Source organism: Meles meles, chromosome 21, assembly GCF_922984935.1.
Source record: "Meles meles chromosome 21, mMelMel3.1 paternal haplotype, whole genome shotgun sequence".
NCBI lineage: Eukaryota > Metazoa > Chordata > Mammalia > Carnivora > Mustelidae > Meles > Meles meles.
Genome location: NC_060086.1, coordinates 37,852,742 through 37,879,332, shown reverse-complemented (window position 1 = coordinate 37,879,332; position 26,591 = coordinate 37,852,742).

Below are 26,591 nucleotides of genomic sequence, written 5' to 3'. Positions count from 1 at the left end.
GTCACTTTTGGCCCCACAACCCTTGTTTTCCATAAGCGTATTTATTCATCCGGTTGTCGGCAAACGCAAGCAGCTGAAGCCCCACTCTGGTGTGCTTGGTCAGGGAAGTGGGTTTTCCACACTGAGTAACTGCACTGAACCAGGGTGACGTTCGGGCGTGGCTGACTCCAGTGACCAAGGCAGGCAGGCAGTGTCTAAACTGCTTTTCTCTCTCTGTGCACGCAGTTCATTCTCAGGAGGGCCTCCCCTCAGTGGTTAAAACACCCACAATACCAGCTTTAAGGTTTCTAGGAGAATAGAAATCCCCAGGAGACAGAAGTCAAGTTTATTTATTTTTTTAATTAATGTTAAGGAAAGTGTCAAGGTCTCCTTTAGTAGCCCAGCTTGGACACGGTCGCTGAGACCAGACGGTGTAATGATGCGGTGTTTCCATTGGACCAGCTTCCGTCAGATGTCCACCTAGAGAGCCACGCTCCTCTGCACACAAAGACCTAGAACAGGACCATGGCTCCCCCAGGAGAACCAAGCATTCAAGAGGCTGTTTCCAGAGGGGAGTCAATGCCAAAAAGGAGCATTCCTTTCTCTTCGCTTTTACTTCCTTCCTTCCTCCCTCCCTCCTCCCATTTCTCTCTCCCTCCCTGGTACACTTCATAACCCATGGGGACCAAAGGGTTAATTCCCAAGCAACCCTGTTGCCAGCAAGGCCATCTGAGATCATTGTCTTGCCAGAAATGGCTCCGTGCTGAATTTGCAGAAAGGTTTAATTTCTCCTCTGGAGCTCTGAACAAGGTTATTAAGAGGCCCTTTCAAGTTCTCCCTTTGGGAGACTCTACAAACAGCTGCATAGAACGGAAGGGAAGGAAGCATGAAAGCATTTGGAACTAGGCTGTGCCCTTCCAGGAGCCGGTCACAGGCAGGGGAAGTTGGGGCCCGAAGGTTTCCAGCAAAGCTCCCTTTGGACGGGATGCCTCCTTGGGAATGCCCTGGGCTGCCGTATCAGGGAAGAGAACAAGGCTGATAGCCAGGAAAAATACTGACTGAGTTTTGAATGAGGATTGGCCGGTCAGTAAACATCTTAGGATGACGGGGAGAGGGCTGCTGTTTTCTCAGCTGGGAGAAACATGCAGACCACGTGAGACTTCTCGCTGGGTTTGCGTTGTATGTGCTTCCATAAAGCACTCGGAGTCTGGGGCGTGCGTGCGTGCGTGTGTGCTTTGCTTGGAATGCGTAAATCATCCTAGGAGCCGTGCCCGGGAAAGGAACGAGCAGGTAGGCAGCAGAGAGCATTGACTAAACCGAGTCACTGAATCACCAGGGAGAAAGTTGGACTAGATCAGGGATAGGAAGTTATCTCCTCTCACAGGTCGACTCTGGCGGTGTTGGCACTGTGTTGAGAAGGATTCGAAGGTCATGTCCTCACCCTACAAGGAACAGTTAGCAGCCAAGTTGGAATTTATGTGCCGTAGCCATGGGAGAGAAGGGTCAGTGGCCCATCTCTTTTCTTGGCTATCCCTGGAGAAGACGATGTCTGTGATCCCTTCTACATGGAGCATTCTGCTCTTGTAAACACGTCAATATTTTCTTTGATGCTTGAGGCTAGAAGATTTTCACCCTCTCCAATCACTTTAAACATTAACCCCACACCAGTCTTCCGCAAAAACACAGCGTCACAAACCATTTTGTGGTGTCAAAACTGAAAACATATATAAAGTGCGGAACCTTCCGTTTGCTAACGCTTCCAAGGCCTCCCTCTGCCGTGCGTTCCTGTAAATGAACTCTGCTCTACGTTCATAAACTCAGTGTGTGGAACCCGTGTGTGTGCCCTTGCTTTGCTGGTATTTTTCTTCCTCCCTCGGTCCTGATCACATTGTTCCTTTTAGAGAATCCACCTCTCCCACCGATGCCAGGAAAGCATGTCTGAGCAGCTGGAAAGTTCCTGGGGCAGGGTTTTGATCAAAGCTGGTGGCTTTTCAGTTCATTGTGTGCTCTTGAGCTGAGCTGTCACTGTTCCTTTCCTTTTATGTCCTTTAAAGGAAGTACTTCTTTGCACAGCAATTCCAACCCACAAACACTTTCTAGTGTCAATTGTGGGTAACTCCCTGTGCTAAGTGCAAGCGGGAGATAAAGATGAAGAAGACATCGTCTGTGTCCTTGAAAGAGGGTCGCAGGCTAGTGAGGGAGAGAGACTTGGACACAACGAACAGTAATAAAAATCAGGCTGTGATACGGATTTTCAAAGACGTATTTAAACACCGAGGTCTCACCATGAGAGAAAGGGGCAGAGGAAGGCACATCCTGGGTGGGTAGGCTTTGGGTACATTTCAAGAGAAGCTATTGGAGCTTGGCAGTGAAGGCTGAATGCTAGGCAGAAAGGAGAGTGTTTTCCAGGGAAACTAACCAACATTTATAAAAATGTTGGAGGGGTAAGGGCTGCATGGTGTGTCCAGAGAACAATGAGTGAATGGTTCAAGGTGGGCTGGGCTGTGGAGTCCATGTGTAACAACATTGGGGTGGAGATTTCCAGCGGGGTGGGGACTTGGAAGCCCTTGAATGACAATCGAATTTACTTGAACTTACAACACAGAGGCTGGAGACCCAATAGGAAATAGATGCAGCTGAGTTGGAAAGACAACACGAAGGGTCCCTGCCTTCAAGAAAGTAATAAAGTAGGATCCCATACACAGTGCTAACTGCAATAAAATGTGTAATTAATTCCCTGACACAAATATTTCGAGGAGGATTGGAGGCCATAGCCAATATCCAGTGGGGAGGATAGAGAAAGCTTTGGCGAACAAAATACGAGACTGAGTGGAAGGTTTTTCCAGGCACCAAAAACAGCGTAAGTAGAGATTTGAAATCATGAGAGATTCTAGCACTTTAGGGGAATTTTGATAAATTCAGTATGGCCACAATGTAGATTAAACTGGGGGCAAGTGATGGAAGTTAAGGCTAAAAAAGCCTATGGTTTAGCCTGAATGAATTAAGAAGAAAAGGAACACTTTATTGGAAAATGAATTATAAATTTTAAGAAAATTGCAGTGGAGTATTTGATCACACTAATATTCAGGCTCCTATAAAATGATATGTAGGGTATAATCCGTATTCTACATATAGTACTCCTTATAATTTTAAGGTCAGTTAAGTTTCCACTTTGTATCGAGGGGCTGGACACATGGAAAATACATGTAACAAAGTGCACTTTTGTCTTTAATATAAGAAACCTCTTGTAATCGCGACCGACACCGTCTAACAGAATTTACTGTGATGGTGTAAATGTTCTGTACTGTGTTACCAGCTAGGGGATCCATTAGACACATGGTGTACGGAGCCCTTGAAGCCCACTTGGTCAACCGAGGAACTGTTTTGTTGTGATTGTTTTTTACTTAATTTAAAGTTGAAGTTGAGCGACCAGATGTGTCTAGTGGCTACCATATTGAATAGGGTTTAGACAAGGGAAATGCATAAAAGTCTGAGGTACGAAATTTGACAGGAATAGATTATTTAGAGCACCATCACAAGAATGAATAAGTGAGACGAATTTTTGGCAGGAGCTATGTCGAGCGAAAATGCCATTAACACAAAAAGAGAGACAGAGGGGCTGGGAACTCTTCCTAGTATAATGATCTTCTGGTTAGAACCTTTGAAAAAAATCAAGTTGAACACCAAAGGGCTTAAAAGCAATTAAAGGAAACAGCAGATTTTAAGCCAAAGCTTAAACCCCAACATTGGTACAAGTGTCTTGACCTTTAATAGAATCTTCTTAGGGAATGATGGTCACAGTGCCATCTTAAGGAATAAAACCTAGTACCCGAAATGTTCATGTCTTGCTTTTGACTGTCTAGCACCTCTTTCCTATTCTTCTCCAGCGGCATCAATTTATTTTTCCTTTGGGGACCTGCCAGTTCCACATTCTATGTGGGCCTTGTAGACATTTAAATCTCAAAGCCGGGGCATGCTACATGGCCCAAAGACTGAGCAATAAAAATTCCTCACAACTTTGGACTCAATGACGGGTTCAGGGATGAAGAAGCTGAGCCAACCAGAAGTTTCCCTAGAACCCTTTCTAGATGTTAGTTTGTTTGTTCCCCCTGAAACTAAGAGCCAAAAATAGCACAGATTGGGAGTTTCCAGTGATCATCCTGCTGTTTTTCTGAGAGGAACCCTGCAGAGGCAGGCACGGAAAGCCCTGAAGATGTCGTTAAAATCCGTGTATCCCCTGTGTGGGAAGTTCCGGATCTGCCCTCTGGGATTCCTACTTGTGTGAGCTCATTAATTCCTTCTTTTGACAGAACTTGGATTGAGTTGGGTTTCTGCCATTTGCAACCCACAGTCTTCACAAATACATGGGTCCACAGAAGATACAGGGCTTGAGATTTGATGGACGTTTTTCCATTAATTAAATCTAAATATTTGCCTCTGAAAGACAGGCGAAATGATAGTTTTCAGGTAGTAATGGAGGGTTTGGGAGCAGAATAATTTTTTCCTTATTTTAGCAATTAGGGAGTAAAAGAAAAAAACATGGCAGGGAACTGGGGACTTTTCCAGTATTTTGGCAACTGCCATAGTAATGATCTTGAAATAAGGTAACCCAGAGGAATGCCAGCTACTTCACAACTCCTGCGGCTCAAACACGGAGCCCCCAGTAAGCATGACCACACTAACGTCATCACCCTATGCCCCTGGCATGTGGAGGAATTAAATTTTGGAGCAGTGGTCATGGTCATTTTCCCCTTCTGATGGAACCGTCAGCTGTCTCTTCAACCCTGTCTCCGTTCTCTCATCTGTCCATGTTAGAGACAAGCTGAGGAGTCCTTGCAACTTTGGGCGGATCCTACAAAAAAAATATATATATATATAAATGGTGCCAAGTGATTAGCATTTACCTTGGGAATGGATGCGACCCCCAACTTGGGTTGGAGATCTGGTGTGTGAATGGTTGAACAAGGTACGAGGTCCGCAATTAAGCAAACAACCCCAAATGAGATCAGTGTCGTGGTCTGTGAAGAGAGATTAAGTCGTTTGTAGGATGTGAGTACATTTGCATGGTGAGGAAGGAGGGGGTGAGAGAGTCGTGAGGACGGAAGCTCAGAGCATGCGGTTGAAAGAGTCAAGAAGGAAGACCTGGAGGGTGGCTGTCTAGCTTGGAGCCCGAGAAAGTGGGTGCCCTGTTGATTATCACAGCTAGAAAGGGACATGGCTCCACAGAGAATGGTGAGATGGGAGCGCCAAGGGTGGACCCTTAAACAGGGCTTGCAGGGGAGTTGAAGCAGGAGAGATTAAGAAGGTGGTCTCCAGGAAGTCAAGAGAGGAGCGCAGAGAAGAGAATTATGGCAGAGATCCTGGAGAAAACTGAAGTTCGGGGAGGCACTATTTCTATCCACAGCTAGCAAGCCACCAAGCAAGTTCTGGAACTCTCCAGCTCCAAAGACCATGCTCTTGCTATCAGGTCATCTGTCTTACAGAAGAGACGTGGAGGAGTGCAGGGTCTCAAAAAACCCCAGATCGGGCAACATTCAGAATAGCAGGGTTCGTGCTGGGGGTGACGGGTGCATTTACAGGAGGTGAGAAGCCTGAATGTAAAGGGTTACAAATGACAGCAAAGGAATCGGAAAGAATGTTAATGAAGGTGGCTCTGTAGAAAGAGAGAGGACAGAACTCTGAGTGGACATCTCTTAGAGATACGATGCTCCAGAATCAGTAATGGATACATGGTGCTGTACAATTAGGGCTCTAGAGTTAAGTAATGAGCTCATATCCGGACCATTGTTCAGCTCTGCCATAAAGCAGAAGACCCCAGTCGGGGTGGCTGTGTCCTGCGGGACACGAGCCATATGGCAAGTTCTGGAGACCTTTCATCTTCACACCTGGGCCATAGCAAACAGAGGTCACGGGGGCCGCTCAGGCTCCTACAACAGACAGGGAAACCTCCCTACAGTGGAACTCAGCCCAAAATACCAACAGGGCTGAGATCAAGAAACACGGTCCTAACAGGAACATTTCTTAAGATCTTTGGAACTAGGTTCCCTCAACCATAAAGCAGGGATAATGGTGATGCTTGCTTCCTGGGCATTTGGGGATGGGCTGAGCTAACATGTGCCAAGGGCATGGTGCTAGCCAGCCCTCAGGACCCCCACCATCATCCTCACTGTTTTTAACCATTTCGTGCGAGAGACCCAGGTGTTGCCTTACACTTAATGGGTGTAAGAACAGGATTCAGTGCCAGTCAGGAAGGGGTTGGCTTGAGTGGTTATGTGTCAGGGACCTTGATTCCTGGGTCCTTCTTTGTGGAGGGGAGCAGACCAGACTGGGGGAGACAGTAGAAGCTGCCTTTAGGATGGGTGTGTTGTTTCTTCCACTCTGGAGACTCCCCGGGTGTCCCAGCCTCCAAAACAGAAATGTTCCCTGCAGTAGGGTCTTACCGGGGAAGGAGAGAAGCGGACCATCAGCGGGGTCGGCACTAAACTGCTTCTGACAGAAATGATTTCCAGGCAATTGAGCGGATTCTGTTCCATTGCAACGAGAGCATGGGCTGTTCGGTGACAGAACGGACGGATAGAGAACCCTGTGGGGTACTTTCCATCACAGGAGAAAGCAGATTATGAGCGTATGGAAATATGTATATTTGGATAATTGTATTTGTTTCACCTGTGTATTCTTCTGTTTTCCAAAGCGGCATAAAAGGAGATTGAAGAGACCTGGAGACAAGCAATTGTTTCGTTACTGGACTGTAACAAGCGCATGTGTGTGTGTGTGTGTGTGTGCGTGCGTGTGTACGTTAAATAAAAATTGCCCGCAAAAGAACCGGGCTAGAGAAGCACATTTGAAAGATTCCTCCTCCAGTCAGACTTACTTACCTCCTTAATCCCTTACGTTGGCAGCTGAACCCCAAGGACAGGTCTGGCGCACAGAGGAGCAATAAACAAACACAGCCCAGGGCTCCCGGCATCATGGAAAAAAAATCGCCCATTTCTTGTAAATAGATTGCAATAAAACAATAGCGACGCAACATCTAGTGGGAGAGAAAATCAACCAAGAGGAGCTCTGACTTGGTGGCCTTTAAGCTACAGGGACAAACAGAAGAACATCGGACTAGACTTGGATGGATCTTTTCCCAAACAACCGGCGTTTGAAGGTTTATTAGTCAACCTTTCAGGCACAATTTCGGACTGTTTTCACTGGACCGAAAGGTAAAAGCAAAAAAAAAAAGGGGGGGGGCCTATCGGTCATCCAGCAGACAAGTGTTCTAATGTCAACGATTTCTTTCCTGCTTTTTTTCCACGTCTTTGCCCTGGTCTGGATGCACGCCTGTCTATCACGGACTAGGTAAAAGAAAATCAAAGGGTCCTCTGCTTGTCAGGGACATCTGTGGCCGTCCTCTTATTACAGTCGGGTGCGCCTTCCTCCTGTCCAAGCCAAGCGTGCCGGGTCTCCATCTGGGGATCCCTGTGATGCAGAATTACTCCCTTTTGGAAGGCTCTGGGGATGGAGTGCGTGGCTTGGTCTAAGCCGGTCGGGTCCTGACCTCCCCTTTGGCTGTTCGACTGGTTCTCATCTGGCCATTCTGGATTTGCCGATGCGTTCTTTTCACTGTGAGGTCCGTTCTGATGGGCTTTCCGGTATTTGTAAAAATCTCGGCTCCTGTAGTGGTCTCATATCTCAGTGTCTTGATTGCTTAAGTGTGTTCAGGATATTAGTTTTCTGTGTCTACTCTGACATCCCCACAGACTCAGAGGCCTTCCCGGCACGGATATATCGTGCCTTACTTAGGTCGGAAATCTGCCGCTGGTCTCATTGGGCTGAAATCAAGGTGTTGGCCGAGCTATGACCCTTTTTGGAGGTTCTAGGGGGAAATTGGTTCCTGTGACTTTATCACCTTCCAAGGCTGGGGACCGACCCTTCCCCTCCCTTCAAAGCCAGCAACAAGGCACCCTCTGATAGTGCTTCTATGGTCTCGTCTCTTTCTTTGGCTCACTTCTGTCTCTCTCTTGTGTCTTTAAGGATTCTTGTGATGATTTTGGGCCCAGTTCCATAATCTGGGATAATCTCCCTGTCTCAGGGTCCATTGGTAGGCAACCCCAACTCACCCTCCACTAGAATTCCCCTTTTCCATATAACATAACATAATATGCTCCATATAACATAACATATTCCATATAACATATATGTGTATATTCCATATAACGTAACATATTCCATATAACATAACATATTCGCAGGGTCTGGGGATTGGGACATGGGCCTTTCAGAGAGGTCATTCTGCCTACCACACTCAAGGTACTTGGGAGTTTCCCCTATGACACACAGCGGCCTCCACGCTGACAGGAAAAGCAGGTTGGCATGAGAGACTTGGGCTAAGCCGGTCGGGTCATGACCTCCCCTTGGAGTCACGCGGAGCTGATGTGAGATCTGTTTTGGGTGAAGCTGGGTAATGTTCACGTTGCTCCTTTTACGTGTCTCTGTTGCAGCAGCCATTTTTTGCAATATTATTTCTTAAAAGTTTTCAAAATTATCCAGCGTCGTGTAATAGGACATCTTTGACCTCTGCCCCCTGTCTCAGTCTTGGGGTAAGGGATGGTTTGCGGTGAGGAGTCCATGATGGGGTGAGCACAGGAATGGGGGGGGGACAGTGACGTGACCTCCTGGTTTCCCCTGCATGAGGAGGAGCAGGTCCAGGGCCTGTGGGGCCTGCAGGTTCTGCAATTTCCAAGGCCTTCTTTAAGAAGAATAGAAAATAATGAGCGGAAATGCATTACACAGGGGAGCCTGGGTGGCTCAGTGGGTTAAAGTCTCTGCCTTCTTCGGCTCAGGTCATGATCTCAGGGTCCTGGGATGGAGCCCCGCGTCGGGCTCTCTGCTCAGCAGGGAGCCTGCTTCCTCCTCTCTATCTCTCTGCCTACTTCTCTGTCTGTCAAATAAATAAATAAATAAAATCTTTTTTAAAATGCATTACACAAGTGGATAGTTACGTAGAATGAGAACACACATCTCAACAAATGACAAATTTCTGCAAGCTGACAAAAAGCACGAACATCACAATTTTTTTTTTTTTTTTTAAATTGTGTCATGTCTTCTCTTTATTATCTCTGACACACCTCTAGGATACTTTTTTCCTTGGCTGCATGCTCTTTGACTTCCTTTTTTGTAGGACAATTGTTCTGTAATAGTTTTCCTAGAGAGAAAAGAAAGATCGTTGTTTCGCTGGTTGGGATGTTTTCTATTATTGCTGACAATCGGACTTCATAAAACGGGTGACTTCACGTCCATGGTCACTGTTTGTACCACAGGTGTGTGCCCTAAAAACAGAAGACTTCTGATGAAGTCTATTTAGTATAATTCCTATGTTTTAAAAAGAAAAACATGTAGCTTGTAAAAATGTATAAGCTGTGTTCTTATATGTATGGTATGTCCTTAATGGTAGTCAGTGCCCTTTTGAGTAGCTAACAATGAGAACCAAAGCAGTGACCTATCATTCTATATATCTGATGACTGGAAAAATTTCCCGCAGACCAGCTTCAACCCCTTTATACCTCAAACCGTTTTTTTCCCCCCTCCCTCAGTATTCATGTATTTGCAGGGCTTCTTGCTAAAGGACCCAGGGAGGTCATGATAGGGCCTCTGCCCAGCATTTTAAAATCCTGAGTCCCTGCCAGTAATGCATGCCAGGGGACATAGGTACACACTTATGGAGGCCAGCCCTATACTGGGATGTAGCAGATAATTTCATTCTGTACGGCAGTGACGGAAACATCATTACGTCACATTCAGTTCAAGCAAAACGTGTGCTCAACTCACCTCTTGGACGGACCATCACCCCGTGCTTATGCCGTCAGACTCCCACCTGACACAGGATAATGGGATAGAGTGGATAAAGGAATAAAATCAATAGTCTTAAAATAGCAGGAAAAATATTTTGCCTTTGATATTCTTTGAAAAGAATACATGACCCTATAAACCCGTTGTCAAGCTTTCCCCCCCACCCCAGGGTTTTGGGAAGAGCCCGTGTGAGACGAGGGCCTCGAAGCCGAAGGTGAGGTTCAGAAATGATGGCACATTCGTGGGTGTGACCAAAGGGAGCAGGGGGTTGCCTGGCTGGCTCCGTCAGTGGATCGTGTGACTCTTGATCTCAGGGTTGTGAGTTCAAGCCCCACATCAGGTGTAGAGATGACTTACAAAAATAAAAATAAATAAAAGGGAGGGAAGGATGGGAGGCATTTGCTCCTTGAGTTGTGTGAGAAACCAGGAGTCTGAGGGACCGCTGTTTATCTGACCGGCCAGTTTAGTCTTCCCGGACCCCGACGACACAGATCTGGAGGGGACAGTTCATTGTCTCCTTCTCCAACATTCTGGCGTTTTACTGTTCCCTAACCCTTTCCACATTCACGATCTCATGAGAAAGTTGTTTTCTTAAACTTTCCCGTTGCGTGTACCCTGTTTTTAGATACTCGTCTAATTAAAGTGGGGTGGGTGTGTTGGGGAGGTGATGGGCATGTCCTGTGACCCATGAGAACTTTTTAGTGAGTCCGCTGTGTCTTTTGGGATGAGTTTTCCGCCAAGATCCTGGGTGAGCTTCTTCACCTGTCCAGTATGCAGGAACAGACCTGCTTTCTCAGGAAGCATGCAGAGAGAGGTTAAAACCAAAGAGCCACCCAATTAGATACAAAATATATCATCTTTCCATAAATAGGCTTGCAAAACTGCCCTTCACTTAACAGACACCCACTGAGTGTCTCCTGTGTTGTGAGCACTCTGCAAAGCGATTGGAACCCATCAAGGAGGAAAACTGAGAAAAAACTGTGAAAGGCTTTGACCCGAACCAAAAAGATTAGTGGGTGTCCCGCCTGGCAGCCTGTTCTGCATTATCTCTCTCTTTCCCTGTCTTTGAGCTGCTTTATAGCTCTGTAAATTGTATCAATTGTAGAGGACTGATAGCAATGCAAATGGTTCTTATTCATAGGAATTCAAAATGTGTCCCCTGGAAGGCAAATGATTCCTGCCCTGGGGATATTGACCACTCTTGCCTGTTTTGCTTCTATTTGTAAATCCCCCCCCCCCCCCAATTTCCGCTGCCTCTCTTGTCTATTTCTCTGCCTTTGGGATTCTCCTTTTGAACAGCAACATCTTACTGGTTGCCTCAGGAATGAAAGAGTTAAATGGAAATTTCTGAGACGTGTTCATGTTGTAGTTTCAAAAAAAAAAAGTCATGATTTTACCATTTTTAAATATGTACCTTTTAGCAACACATAAGCTTCATGGAGGTTACAGCCCAGAGACATTAAGCATGTTAGCTCGCACAACAGGGCTTTGGAGGACCCTGAGTCTGTAACAGGGGGACCTGGTGTGGTCTGTTTGATCAGGGCAGAATCCCCCATGAAAGTGACATTTGAGTTGATCAAGCAGGAGTTTACAAGGTGTGCAGAGGAGGAGAGGAGGATTCAGGAGCAAACAAGCTTGTCAGGAAAGCCACTCGGGAACATTTCTCCGGGAAGGAGACTGGCGGTTCCTGGGGAGCGTGGGCTTTGGACAGTAAATCAGAGAAGCCCAAAGATTTGGCAGCTGCCATTGTCTGTGCTTCGTGATAAGACGGTCTGCCTGGGAACCATCTTCAGATGGGATGGGGCCAGGGGTTTGAAGAGACAGGAGCCCAGAACCTGGGGGGCTGGCCTTCACTTTGCTATGCTGGAAGGAGGGTTCCAGCCACTTGCTTTGACGATCAAAGGGTCTCCTTTGAAATGCATCCGCTCCAGGCCCCTTTTCCCATGCAGTTGCTGCATTTCCGAAAATGGTTGGATCATTAAGAGAGAGGGACGCCGGCTTTTCTCTGTGACCCACGCAGACCTTTAAACCTCTGTTCATCAAAGCCGGTGGGGACTGAATGAGCAGCACATCAGAGTTTCCCCACCATTTTATTCTGGAACCTGGCTTCAGGTTATTTTGTGGGCAGATGCTTTTCTACAGGAATGCCCTCCTTCTAGAAATCTGTGGGCTCCTGCACGTCATGGACCTGAGTTTCCTCTCCTTGGAGAGGCCTTTCCAGATCGTCCATCTGAAATTGCAAGCCCTCCCCAGTTCCCCCCATCTCTCCCCTCCACTGTGCCTGCCCCCGGAGCCGTTCTCCCCCAGTTCCAAGAGAGTTTCAGCCGAGACCAAGGCCGAGCAGGGAGGACGGTGAGGCACTAGTGAAAATGTCTCTCCGTGTTCCTTAAAAACAGAAACAAAAGCTTCTCCATTGATTTCTGTTTTTGGTGTAGAGCCCCAAAAGGAATCCATTCTCAAAAGGAGCATAGCCCCAGTGAGGACATTCAAATGAAAGACGGCGACAGAGTTCCTTAGAGTACCGTTGCCTATGTATTTGTAAGAAGCTGGTTTTATGGGCTTGGGAAGGACTCTCCCAGGCCCAGAATAGCTCCCTCACAGGTGGTCGATGAAGCCGCAGATCTGGGTTTGGTTGTGCTCGTCCTTAGTCCGACGACATTGTCTGAGACACGTGAGCATACATGCACTGTGCTGTGTCTGCCTTCAGAAAGTTTGCTGTTGACGGGGCACCTGGGAGGCTCAGTGGATTAAAGCCTCTGCCTTCAGTTCAGGTCATGATCTCAGGGTCCTGGGATCGAGCCCCGCATCAGGCTCTCTGCTCGGCGGGGAGCCTGCTTCCCCATCTCTCTCTCTCTGCCTGCCTCTCTGCCTACTTGTGATCTCTGTCAAATAAATAAATCTTTAAAAAAAAAAAAAAGTTCGCTGTTGAACCCTCAGATGTAAATGAGATCATCAAATCATTTACAACTTGCAAGCACCCTGACACCAAGTACGTGTATTTGTTATGTAGTTGGTGCTCACAATAATAATAATAACAACGTCCAACGTATATGACCTCCATGTAGTAACCACCATACCAAGAACTCCTGTGAATTGCTTCATTTTTTGCCCAAATGCCCTGTGGAATAGGCTTTATGGTTCTCCTGAACAGAAGGAAGTTGGCCCAGACAGGGTACTGGCTTCTGCCGGGTCCCACCAAGATGGGAAGCCAGGATTCCAATCAAAGCTGTCTGACTCCAACATCCACTGTCTTCCAACTCATGGAGGGTTTTTCCTCTTTATACTCTCGGCTCATGCAGGCAACAAGGGGATGGTAGCTCTCACATTGTTTGAAGCCCGGGAAACCTGTTCTCAAGCAGTGAGATGATTTGCCCATGGCCCTGGTTTCAACACCGTCTCCATAGTACAGTCACTCAGAGCTTTAAAAAAAAGTCGCATGCGGGGACCCAGCCCCCACTAAGAGATTTTGATTTCCTTGATTTAGTTGCTCGAGGGAAGGCCCAGTCACTGACATACCTGTGTTTTAAGCTCCCCCATGCACACACGGTTTAGAACTTGTCTGTTACGCAAAGATAAGATTTCTTTTGAACTCCAAAGCCTTGTGCGCCACCCAGCAGACAAGGGAGCAGAGCCCAGCTGGAGTTGGGTGGGTTGGGTTGTGGTTCACCCGTGTGGGAAAGGAGTCCCGAGACTGTCAGCCTGGGTCCTCCCTCCCATACCACGTGTCACCACCGTCCCCTTGACCGTCAGTGTTCTATCCCTAGAGAAATGCTTGTATTGCCTCCCCTGAGTTCACCATCTCTCTGGTCTGCAGGCTAAGTCATCCTCAGTTTGTATAAACGTGTCTTCCTTCCATTCACCGGGCTGGTTCCTGCTCAACCGAACTGTTCTCTCCTATAGGAAGGCCTCCTGGGCCTGACTTTGCTGCATCTTGCCTAACATATGCAACAGGGGTCTGATTGAACAAACAAAAACAAGATAACACAGTTAAATTTGAATTGCAGATACTCAGTTTTTTCGTATGTCCCAAATATTGATTGTATGGGAAATACTTATACTAATAAAAGAAATTGTCTGTATTACTTTAAAACGTAACTGCATTTAATCTGGAAACCCTACCAGGAAGCCTTTCAAGATGTGGGGAAGGTCTTGTAAAAGCTCTTCAAGTCCTCCCAACCCCAAAATTCCATTAAGTTTATCCTCAGAGAATGGGAACTCCTAGAACAACCTTATTCCGAGGGCCCGCCGCAGGCCACCTGATAATAACTGTTCGAGAGATTACAAAAGTTAGCAACTGGTTTAACTTATTACAAGAAAAGATTCCCAGAATCCATCTAGGCTTAATGAATCAGAAACTTAAAATTTTGGTCAGGGGATTTAGACAGTCATCTGCACTTTTAATTAGCAACTCAGGCATTTCGAATGCACACTGAATTTTGAGAATCTATGTCAAAGAAAATCGCTTGGCTTGGGTGCAGGAATTTGGGCCCTAATTATCAAGTGCATGGAGGTACGAAAAAGTCAAGACCTATCCCAAATCTGTGTCTGTTTTATCCCCCTTCAGACCCATGGCTCCCAAAGGTCGCATCTATCTTGCTCACTAGTCTAGGCCTGTATGATAATAAGTTTATGTTGTCTGAAGCCACTAAGTGTGTGCCGATGGGTTCTAGCAACAATAGGAAGCTAATACAACAGCTGTTGTTTGCCTCGGTAGGGAATACAATGGAGTCATTGGAACACGGGGGGACTGTAAGCCAGATGGTGGTGTGACCAGTATGGAAACCTGGCCATCGTAGTGAAAGAATAGAATCAGAGACCATCACAATTTTGAGGAGAGGTGAGCATGGCTGTAGATGTACAAATGAAGGTTGTAACAAGAAAGGTGGCCAACCATTTCCATTTGCTAAGGATCGAGGGGGTTCCCAAGACACAGGGATTTCTATTCAAAATGCAAACAGTCCTGGCAGTCCCTGTAGGGTTTTTGGGGACCAAAGGAGGCCTGAGTTGTGGGACTTTTCTTGCTAAACTTGGGAAAGTTCCAGGCAACCCTAGATGGGTTGGTCGCCCTGGCGAGAAAGGAGCGAATTGGTATTACACAGAGGAAACGGGGCCGGTGCAACTTGGCTGCTCTGTTTAGGGTAAAGGGTGGGGGATCTGCACAATTTCTAGACTTGGGCGTGACATTGGGGGGGCCAAGTTTGAGGAATGGAGGGATATGGTAAAGAGCATGTTGGGGGATGTTGGAAAGGCCAGCTAGGGACCTGGTATTGGGAGTCGGAATGCACATGAGAGGGCAGGATGGTCACAACTGTTATACCAAAGCCACCTTATTGTACAGCACCATTTTTGCAAACCACCAGCCCTGAAGTGATTCCATCTCGAGGCGACGTTTTCCTTCATTTGAAAGAATCACGACATCAGCTACATCCTTACAAATTGAGTTTGCCTTCTAAGGTGTTTGCGGGAGCTTTACAAGAGGCTGAATCCGTTTCCCATGAATTAATGATGGCTATCAAATGGGGGAAAAGAATGAATTCCAAATAAATACTTATTGCATAATTGGAGTTGCAAGAACCCACGATGAATAAAATATATTTGTATTTACAATGCATAAATTTGAGGGCAACACTGTGGGCGACACACGGCGTTTTGATAAGAACGCTGAACAGTGTTAAATTAGTAATAGGCTGAATACATTTCTTAATTATGTCACTGGTGTTGTGCTCAGGAATACCATTTGCAATAAATCGAGCCCCATTGGTATGCATGCAGCACAAAGAAAAAGTGCTGTATTTTGCAAATCCTCACGGACTCGTGGGAACACAGGTTAATGTCAGCCGCTGCTTAAAATTAGTCCTCGGTTTCAGAGCTTGCAATCGTATTAAGACTTATCATGTACTCTTTTCATCGAGGTAATAATTGCTATAGATTTACATATCCTGCCACAAGCAGAAACATGGACACGTGGATCCTTCAGGGCTTTTCAAAACAGGAAGGTAGTTATAAGAAGGGAGTGGGCAGGGGCGACTGGGTGGCTCAGTGGGTTAAAGCCTCTGCCTTCGGCTTGGGTCATGATCCCAGGGTCTTGGGATGGAGCCCTGTGTCGGGCTGTCTGCTCAGCAGGGAACCTGCTTCCCCCACCCCTTCTCTGCCTGCCTCTCTGCCTACCTGTGATCTCTGTCAAATAAATAAATAAAATCTTAAAAATAAAAGAAGGGAGTGGGCAGGATATCGATCTATCTATCTATAGATAGATCTCTCTATCTGTCTATAGATATCTATCTATATAGATAGATAGATAGATATAGATAGATAGATATAGATAGATATCTATAGACAGATCTGTCTATAGATCTATAGATAGATCTATAGATTTGCACCACACCCAGATAGATCTATAGATAGATCTATAGACAGATATCTATAGACAGATCTATCTATCTATAGAAATCTATTTATCTATAGATAGATCAATATCCTGTTTATATAAGTAAATTTTGTTTCCCAAAATGATTATGAAATAGGTCAGGGGAAAAAATCACAAAAATGAAGGTCATTCATATAGTGGGTGTAAATATGCCCAAGTCTTGATGCCTGAAACCTTGAATTTGACCTCATTTAGAGAAAGTGTCTTTACAGAAGCTGTTAAGTTAGGGTTCTCAAGGAGTGGGTCCTAAATCCAATGACAGGTGCCCTTATAGGAGAAAGATTTGAGCTTTGAAACACGAGTATAGATTAGTGGTTAGACTCTCTGCAAACACTATCCAATGGAACGCAGAACTGAGGCAGAAACACAGAGAAGGTGATGTCAAGACAGAGGCCGAGCTTGGAGCAGCGGGTCTCCAGGTAACCCTGAGGATTACCAGCCGCCACCTGAAACTAGGGGAAGGAAATGGAACAGGTTCTCCTCCAGAGCTTCCAAAAGGAGTTCACCTTGCTGGCACTTTGATTTCTGACTTCTGGTCTTCAGATCTGAAAGACAGTTAATTTCTGCTGTTTTAAGGCACCACATTCGTAGTTATGTGTATGGCAGGCCAGAGAAGCTGATGGAATCCATATTTCTGTCGACTGGAGACAAGTATGGTATATATAAGGTAGGAACTATTCAGAGCCCTGATTCATGGATGTGGACACTGAGACACAGAGAAATTAAACAGTTTGTCCCAGTGAAATAGCTAACAAGTAGTCGTGTTGGCATTTGAACCGAGGGATACGGGCTCTGCAGATGTGCTTGCCAATATGGTAGCCTCTGGTCACATGCGGCCATTTCAGTTTAAATTTTTTTTTTTTTTAATTTCTTTTCAGCGTAACAGTGTTCATTGTTTTTGCACCACACCCAGTGCTCCATGCAGTACGTGCCCTCCCTATTACCCACCACCTGGTTCCCCCAGCCTCCCACCCCACCTCCTTCAAGACCCTCAGGTTGTTTTTCAGAGTCCATAGTCTTTCATGGTTCACCTCCCCTTCCAGTTTCCCTCAACTCCCTTCTCCATCTCCCCATGTCCTCCATGTTATTTGTTAGGCTCCACAAGTAAGTGAAACCATATGATAATTGACTCTCTTCTTGACTTACTTCACTCAGCATAATCTCCTCCAGTCCTGTCCATGTTGCTACAAAAGTTGGGTATTCATCCTTTCTGATGGAGGCATAATACTCCATAGTGTATATGGACCACATCTTCCTTATCCATTCGTCCGTTGAAGGGCATCTTAGTTCTTTCCACAGTTTGGCGACCGTGGCCATTGCTGCTATGAACATTGGGGTACAGATGGCCCTTCTTTTCACTACATCTGTATCTTTGGGGTAAATACCCAGCAGTGCAATTGCAGGGTCAAAGAGAAGCTCTATTTTTAATTTCTTTCTTTTTTTTTTTAATTTTTTTTTTTTTAGATTTTTATTTATTTATTTGACAGAGAGAGATCACAAGTGGACAGAGAGGCAGGCAGAGAGAGAAGCAGGCTCCCTGCTGAGCAGAGAGCCCAATGCGGGACTCGATCCCAGGACTCTGAGATCATGACCTGAGCCGAAGGCAGAGGCTTCAACCCACTGAACCACCCAGGCGCCCCTCTATTTTTAATTTCTTGAGGAATCTCCACACTGTTCTCCAAAGTGGCTACACCAACTAAATTTAAAGTAAACTTAAACCAGATTTAGAAATTCGGTTTCTCGGCTCCAAGAGCAGTATGACAAAGACTCAGTGGCCACATGTGCCTAGTGACCACTGTGTTGGTCCGCAAGGAGTATAGAACATTTCCACCCATGCTAACACTTGGGTTGGACTGTGTTTCCACACAGTCTGTGAACCCACACGCTGCATTCTACTGCATCACTGAGAACTACGTGTGAAGCATTTCTCACAGGGTCTGGCACAGAGCGAGATTTCTACTAAGTAGTTATTATTTTATCTTCCTAGATTTTTTTTTCCGCAGGGCGTCTATACTCACTTATGTGTGTGTTTATGGGGAATGGGTTAACTTATTCAAACACAGATCCACGTTACATGGAGTGAAAGATATATTGTGTGTACATGTTGTTCCATTTCCTATTTTTCCTCCATAAAGAATATATTGGTGGAACTTCTGGTGGGTATTTTAATTCTTTAAAATCCACAACTTGCCTCTGGAAACTGACGTCCTCTCTAGGCACTGTGGGATCTCCTTCTTAGAAGCGCCCATGGTGGGCTATAGGAAATAACTAGAATTCAGAATTAGGATAGCATGACCTGGTTTAAGATAAACAGGGTTCTCATGACCATGTATGATAACGGATAATCATTTCTTTGTGTGATAATTGCCTCTCTCTCTCTCTCTCTAATAATAGGATAATCTGTGTAATAACATCAGTGTAATAAGGGGCTAAGTAACGGTTGACTCTCAGTGTGATAACCAGGTAGTAAGGGACTCTCTGTATCTCTGTAGTAGTTGTCTCTTTGCGTAATAACTATTTCTTTGTGCCATAATCGACTCTGCGTAAAAATCGATTCTGTGTAGTTACTGTGTGTCTGCATAAAAATCGACTCCCTGTAATAACTGACTTCCTATGTAATAATGAGCTCCCTGTGTAATAATGGACTCTCTGACCATGGGCACGAACTTTCAAATGCCTGTGAACTAGTAGAAGTTAGAGTAATAGTGAAGCCCTATCCAGTGGCAGGTGACAGAAACCCAGCTCAGACTAGCTTAAGATGGCAGCAAGAGGAGGAGGAAATCATAACACACACTCTGGGAGGTCCGGAGGCTAACTGGCCTCAAGCCGGATTGAAGCCATGGGTTCACCTGAAGTCTTTGGGGCTCTAGGTCTCTTACAAGCTCTAGGGTCTTGGTTTTATTCCCAGGTGAGTCCGTCCTCCACATGGTTGGAGGATGCCTCTAGCACTCAGCCTCTCATGGCCCTTAGAGTGCCTGTTTCCAGAGAATACCAGAAAGCAATCCTTTACTCCCAGCATCCATCTCCTCAAAGAACTCAGGTCACCCAATTCCTGGGATGGTAGAAATGGGGACCTTGATTGACAAGTACCTTATTATCCCAGGGGGTGGGGAGTAGTTCACAAAATGAATGGATGGGGAGAAGAACAGACAAGAGACAGCTGTCTCCCTTGTTCACAGCCCGAGAGCTACGGCCTCCCAAGGGTGGGTGTGAGCTCGGTGAATTTGTTCCAGCAAGTTCTTTAGTCTTTATAAACCAGCCATCAGCTCTTTTTAGAGAGGGTGACTGATACCTGCGTATACATCTGACTCGTTTTCAAATGAGCATAAATGTTCTTATAAAGAATAGAATGCAGAGTTATTTACAACGCTGGACTTAAATATTTCTCAATCAGTGACCACTAAATAGATAGCTGTCTCCCTTAGTGCTCCATAAACTATTTTTCTTTTAAAAATATTCAAGCTACCTTCGGCAAAGGTTTTTAACCTATTTTGTGTCATGGAGCCTTTTGATGGTCTGGCAGAAACTATAGATTTCTTCTGAAAGTGATGTTTTTAAACACATAAAATAAAATACACCAGCGTTAAAAGGATTCTTATGAAATACCTATGAACCATGGAAATACACAATTCTTTTTTTTTTAATTTTTATTTATTTGACAGAGACAGAGAGATCACAAGTAGGCAGAGAGGCAGGCAGAGGGAGAGGGAGAATCAGGCTCCCCGCCCAGCAAGGAGACCGACGTGGGGCTCAATCCCAGACCCTGAGATCATGACCTGAGCCGAAGGCAGAGGCTTCAACCCACTGAGCCACACAGGCGCCCCATACACAATTCTTAAACTATATATTTGGGCTTTTCAGTGAATGAGTTTTTTCAGCGAAGGTTTTCCAAATGTGGAGGCAACTTTGGAATTAGTGTCTTAAACACGGATGCCCAGATTGGGACCAAGAACATGAGACTCAAAGGAAAACTCCTTGACTCTCTTTATGGCCCTCGCCATCCTTTTGTCTGGTTAATTCTTTTTTTTTTTTTTTAAAGATTTTATTTATTTATTTGACAGAGAGAGATCACAAGTAGGCAGAGAGGCAGGCAGAGAGAGTGAGGGGGAAGCAGACTCCCCTCTGCTGAGCAGAGAGCCCGATGCGGGACTCGATCCCAGGACCCTGAGATCATGACCTGAGCCGAAGGCAGTGGCTTAAACCACTGAGCCACCCAGGCGCCCCTGTCTGGTTAATTCTTACTTAATCCTTCAGGTCACTGTGCACGCATTGCTTCTTGGGGAAAGTCTTCTTTTGACTTGTCTAAGTTCACCTCTCTTTCATTAGAATGCACCACTACCACCGCCCGCCCACCCGTAATACATGCACGAGCACCTGTCCCGGTTATCAAATAGCGTCTGTCTTCTCTAGAAGATTCTTAATGCCAGGAGGACAGGATGGACCGGGTTTCATCCCTGGTTTCTAGCATAATACCTGGGACCTAAGAGGACCTCACTAAAATCTGCCCAATGGATGAACGAATCCATAAGTGTGTAGACACCCAAAGAGTCATCATAGGGTCAGATCTGATTTTTCTCCTCACAACATACAGAGTCAGAAGACAAAGTGCCCCAATTCTGGTGATCACCAAGAAAGAGGTGCTAAAAGGTCATACCACGTGATGACATCTTTCCAGTTCATAGGCTGTTTTTGTTTGTTTTAAACATTTCCTTGGAAGAAAAAACTGAAAGCCATGAGAAGCGAAGGAAAGGGTCACACCCAGAGAAAGGATAGCCAGAGTAGGGTGGTGGATGAAGAACTTCAACACCATTTTCTAATTTAGGGGGAAAAAACCCTGCAGTCAAAATCTTAAGTCAAATTAGTGTAAAATCCATCCAAAAAGAAGCCCAACTGTTTCTGGCATTTTTCACTGGAGACCAGAACTGAATAGGTCAGTATGTTATGGGTGGGCAGACCCGCTCACAAGTCCAGTACCCAGTGGATATCTCCATAGTCGCTTCCGCAGACCCTGTCCTGCTGTTGGAAATGTGGCTCTCTCTGATGCTGAACCCGCTTGGGGAATCAATACTGGCCTGCCCCCAGCCACCGCAGGATGCAAGGTACAGATCAGAGCCCTCCTCTCCTTGGTCGCAGTCATTGGTTCTGCGGTGGACATGTGACCTGAGCTGAGCCAATCAGAGTCTTCTCAGAGACCAGAGTCTCTGCCAAAGCTAAGGAGAAAGTCACTGTCTTTGTGATGGTTGCGCTCAGGTCTAATACTTGGGTTTGGGGAGGCCGCTGTGCATCATGCCTGCTACAGGGCTGGTCACACCTGCAGAAATGTGGGGACAGACATGTGCTTGATGGCATTCTCTAGACCTTTGGCCCAGAATTAGTAGCATCCCAAGACATCGTCGGTATTTGACCCGACCAGTGCGTTTTTTTTTTTCTTCCATTTTCCTCGCGTTGGGTTTCTGTCACTTGTAATGGCTAAACCATCCGCCGTTTATTTCACATTACCATGGACTTAAAATATTTCTTAGACGGGATAAGGAGCGTTTTACAGTTGCTTAGGCCAATAGAACACTTTCGTTGGGCTATCCATGATGGATCGAAAACAGGCTGTTCCATAGCTTCTCCCACATTTTAGATTTTCATCAGATGCTGATAGAGTTGTTGAGTGGCCCATAAAACAGGATAACCAGACCATGCCTTCAAAAGGCATCCTGAAACCATGTTTTGTTTTTGTTTTTTTTTAAAGAGCTTAGGAAGAAAGTGAGACATTTTTCATGTCTCTGGCAGCTCCATTATGATGCATTTGGACACTTTTGATAAAATTATGAGGCATAAAAACTTTGAAGCATTGAAGATTAATTTTCCTCCATAAATATATAGATCATAGTCAAATTCTATATGACTTGTTTTGCCGAGAGCAAAAAATATTTTCAGTGTAATTTCATAGCAATATGGAAGCAGATGATGAGAGAGGCACTGAAAAAGGCTTCAGTGGATTGTAAGTGTCAGGTTAACATTCACAACCTGATGAATCGAGCAGAAACTGCTGTTAAAATGTAGGGCTTTGTTGTTTTAAAGTTTAAAAAAAAAGTTGGGAGCTGGTACAGAAGTAAAATTAAAGTAAAAGAAAATAAATAATCCATATCTCTTCAGTTCTGTTTAAATATTAAAGTGTCAGCTGCAATTTTGAAATGACACAAAAAAGCTTGCTGGGCTGAAATAAAAGAAGGGCGCTTCATTCGTTGGATTTCTATGCTGTCTGCCTTGTAATCTCATCTAAGGGTGGTTTTCTGGTACAAGGGGCCTGAGCTGTATGGTCTGTTACAGGCAGAAAGGCAAGCCCACCATGCATGGGCTGGTGGTTATTTCTTCTAGTTTCCTCTCTGGCTTTACAGCCTCTTCCTGGAGCCTACTCTTCCATCCCTAGTGAAAAGGAGTCCCCCATTCTCTTTGGAATCACAGTTCCCTCCAAATGCCCCCAGCTGTACTGTTGGTTTTGGCTAACTGGTCAACTCATTCTTCTTGGAATTCTCAAGGGCCAAGAAGCGAGGGGCTTACGTACTTCCTCTCATCTGGGAGCATCAGGGTTCCCAGCTAGGGCGAGTTAGTCTCTTGACACTTAAAGTCTTGCAAACACAAACGATTGTTTGTCTCTGAATATTAGCATCTTTGTTGGAATCTACTGAGTGGAGGAATTGGAGAAGGGCTGAGATAAGACTGGAGAGAGTGGATGTCAGAAACAAATGAGAATTGTCAGTGATCCCCAAAAATGGCTTTGTGGTAACATGAGACTTGTTCTTCAGTTCCCTTCATTTGATTAAGAAAATTTCCCAGGACGTCTGGGTGGCTCAGTTAGTTAAGCATCTGCCTTCAGCTCAGGTCATCCATGATGCCAGAGTCCTGGGATGGAGTCCCAAATCGGGCTCCTTGCTCAAGTGAGTCTGCTTCTCCCTCTTCCTGCTGCTCCCCCTGCCTGTGCTCACTCTATCTCTGTCTCACAAATAAATAAAATCTTAAAAAGGAAGGAAGGAATAAATTAATTTTCCACCTGATAAGAACAGAGCATTAAAATCTCAGGAGACTCATTTTCCCAAACTCGTCTTTTGCTAGGACAACATTTCTCAATGTCAGCACTGTTGACATTTTAGATAATTCGTCTTGTGCATTGTAGGAGGTTTAGCAGCATCTTTGGGATGGATGGATGGATGGATGGATGGATGGATGGGTGGATGGATGGATAGATGGGTGGGTGGGTGGGTGAGGTGCTGACAGAACTCTTCCCTCATTTGTGACAACCAAAACATCCTCCACACATTGCCTAGATTCTCCTGGAGGCAAATGTATTGACATTGAGAACCATCATCCAGAGCGTGGTCCAAAATCTAGACTCAGCCAATTGGATGCATGTTCACCAGAACTGGACCCTAGAAAGTCTAGAAGACAGACAGTGGGAAATGCCCCATCCCAACCCACAGTGACATTAGCACCACCATCAGAACCAGCAGGACCCAGTTCTGAACGAATAACAAGCTACAGGGGGCTTTGCAGGGAGAACCAGCAGTGTCCAGAATAAGTGAAGCTGATGATGTCACCAGACTAGCACTGGACCGTGATTTTGGCTGGGACACAGGCTTTCCTATCTTATACATCTGGCCCTCCTTTTCTGGTGACCTTGCGAACAACCCAACTAAGTCTTTTAATAAATCCCCTTTATGCTTAAATGAGCCGTGGCCCATTTCTGATGTTTGAACTAAGAGTCATAGCTGTTAATTTCCTGGAAAATGGTGAGACCCAAGGATGATAAGGGAGGTGGGTTCAGAGGTCATGATGGAGTGAGGGTCACCTAGCTGGATTCAGATCTAAGGTCCAGAAGATTTAGGAGGACATAGATAACATCCCCAGGAGTTTTCTCCCATGCTCCCTTCTACCTCACTGTGTCTCTAGCCCTTCAGAAAATAGATAACAAAAATGGTGCCTAGGCTCTCTTTGCAGAAAGCATGAGTGTTTGAGGGTGCATTTGGAGGCTGACTTCCTGGGTTTCCATGTAATAGCTGGTGAGTTTGGACACTTAACCACCTCACGTTCCCTGTCTTCTCATTATAAAATGCAGACAAGGCTTCCAGTATTAAAGATAATTTGTAGGAGAGCAGTGGAATGACTCTCTATGGTTTCCACCAGCTCAGTGCCCATTTCCCTTTTGTTTATCTCTTGCTGTATCATGCCAGTTCTTTCCCCTTTAAAGAAATCACGTTGGTGTCTGTGGTTTCAGTGAGCGAGGGTTCAGGCTCAGCGATTTAAGAATAAGAACTTGACCCAAGCCTACAGATGAGCATTTTCTGTATCTTTGATCACCATGATGATTGAGTTGTGTTGGTCTCGCAGCTCAGGTTTGTCCAATCAGAGTCAGTGTGTGGACATTTGCTGAAGTGTGGAGGGAAAGAGGTTTCCCATTTGCATGACAGTTCCGGAGAGCTGTAAATATAAGTCTAGAGCTGCTGGCATTCACCTTGCCGCTGGGAGGAGGGATCAACCCAAGGGTGAGGAGATAAAGAGAAGTGTAGCAAAGAGAAGAAGAGAGTGAAACACAGTCTTGATATCAACATGTTAGCCCCTGGATCCAGCTATAGCTGAAGCAGGTCCTAGCTGTGACATTCCCAGTACGTTCCCCTTCCTACTTAGGTCAGTTTGAGACGAGTTTCCATCCCTTGCAACAAAGAGAGGCTGAATGACTTAATACCAAGCCCACAATGAGTGCTCCCCCCATCGGCAGCAGCAATAAAACCAGGACAGATGTTGGAGGAGCTGATCATGGTGATTGTCCTTGCATTTCTGTACTTGTCATCCAGGGCAAGAGACACTAATAGGCATGCCTCGTGTTGGAGTCTAATTGCGTGAATGCACAGAACAGAGTCTCAGGATACGATAGGATGAATTTCCATTTGTCAAGGCCACGGATTTGGGGGCAGTTAAAATCTTTGGGGAAAGTGAGCCTCTCACATGTTCACGGATGACACGCGCGCTTCTCTTTAACACTTTATAGCTCTTCAGCTCCATGGAGATTAAGCTTTGCATGTCCAGTTTCAGTACATCTGAGGTTTCAGTACTTTGAGGGTAATGAAATTACAACAAATGATACCAACCTGGGAGTGTTGCCTGAGGCTCAGTCTCAACTCCCTTCCCCTCGAACTCCGCTGCCCTGAGCTCAAACATGATGTGTGGCACAGAATGCCCGTATTTAAAAGTCACTGCCAAAGGGCCTTCAGATCAATATTATCCCCCTGTAGCATTTCCTCACATATTACATTAAAAAGACTAATCCCTTGGAGAGTGGTAAAGATGTTTTAGTGTAGAGTATATATTATGAATGTTTCATCGTTACTCCTCAGGATTTATTTAACATTTTACTCGTCAGTCCCTTTGGATTTTTGATTGATTACTAGGCAAATTAGATAAGAAAACTCTTTCTGTAAGAGAATCCCATGCAGCGTCCTAGCCGTGGTGGTGATAATGATGAAACCCAACATTTACCTAGCGCTTCTCCCGTCAGCAGCCACACTAAGCTATTTACAGGCACTGTTTCCACTCCTCGAATAAGATCATGTTATATGCGGTACTGAGGTCTAGGGAACTCCTGAGATGAGGTCAGAGCTTCAGCTGGGGTCTGTTTCAGTTTGGAGCCTGTTCTCTTAATAAATGCCATCTTTATGCCACAACAGCATCACAAGCCCCATAATGTCACGTTTCAGGATTAAATATGTGTAGGGAAGCACTACTCCCTCGATTCTCTTTGGGATTCACGGACCAAGACCCGATTCAAGACTCTGAGATATCCAGTAAGGAAGGATCCAGTTCATTTTGCAAATGCTTTCAAAATGAACAGATTCTGGAGCCAGCCCTTGGGTGCGTTGGTTGTGTTTGTTGATGGCTTCCCATCACAACAGTTAACATGCAGAGTATGATTAAAAAAAATAATAATAAATAATAATCTGGCCTTTGGCATCTTCTGCACCACTTTTCAGACTACAAAACCATCAAGGGGCTGGCCTGATGGAGACGTATGAGACCCTAGGTATGGCTTGGGGATGTTACATTTCCTTGAAAATCAAATCACCATTATTAAATTGGCTGGACTCATTTTTCCTCTCTCCGTGGACACATCATTCTGCAGGACATACAGTGCCATGTCCTGATTGGTGACTCTGTGAGAAGCTAGAGGGCTGCCCTAGTAGGCGCTTCTGTGTCTGGTTTTGAAGCAGTTTTGTGAAGTCTGTAGTCTGTTCATTCGGTGTTTCGACAAGCTTGCAGACCATGAGGACTGTTGGTGCACAGTGAGTTGTTTGGGTTGGGTTGGGTTGGG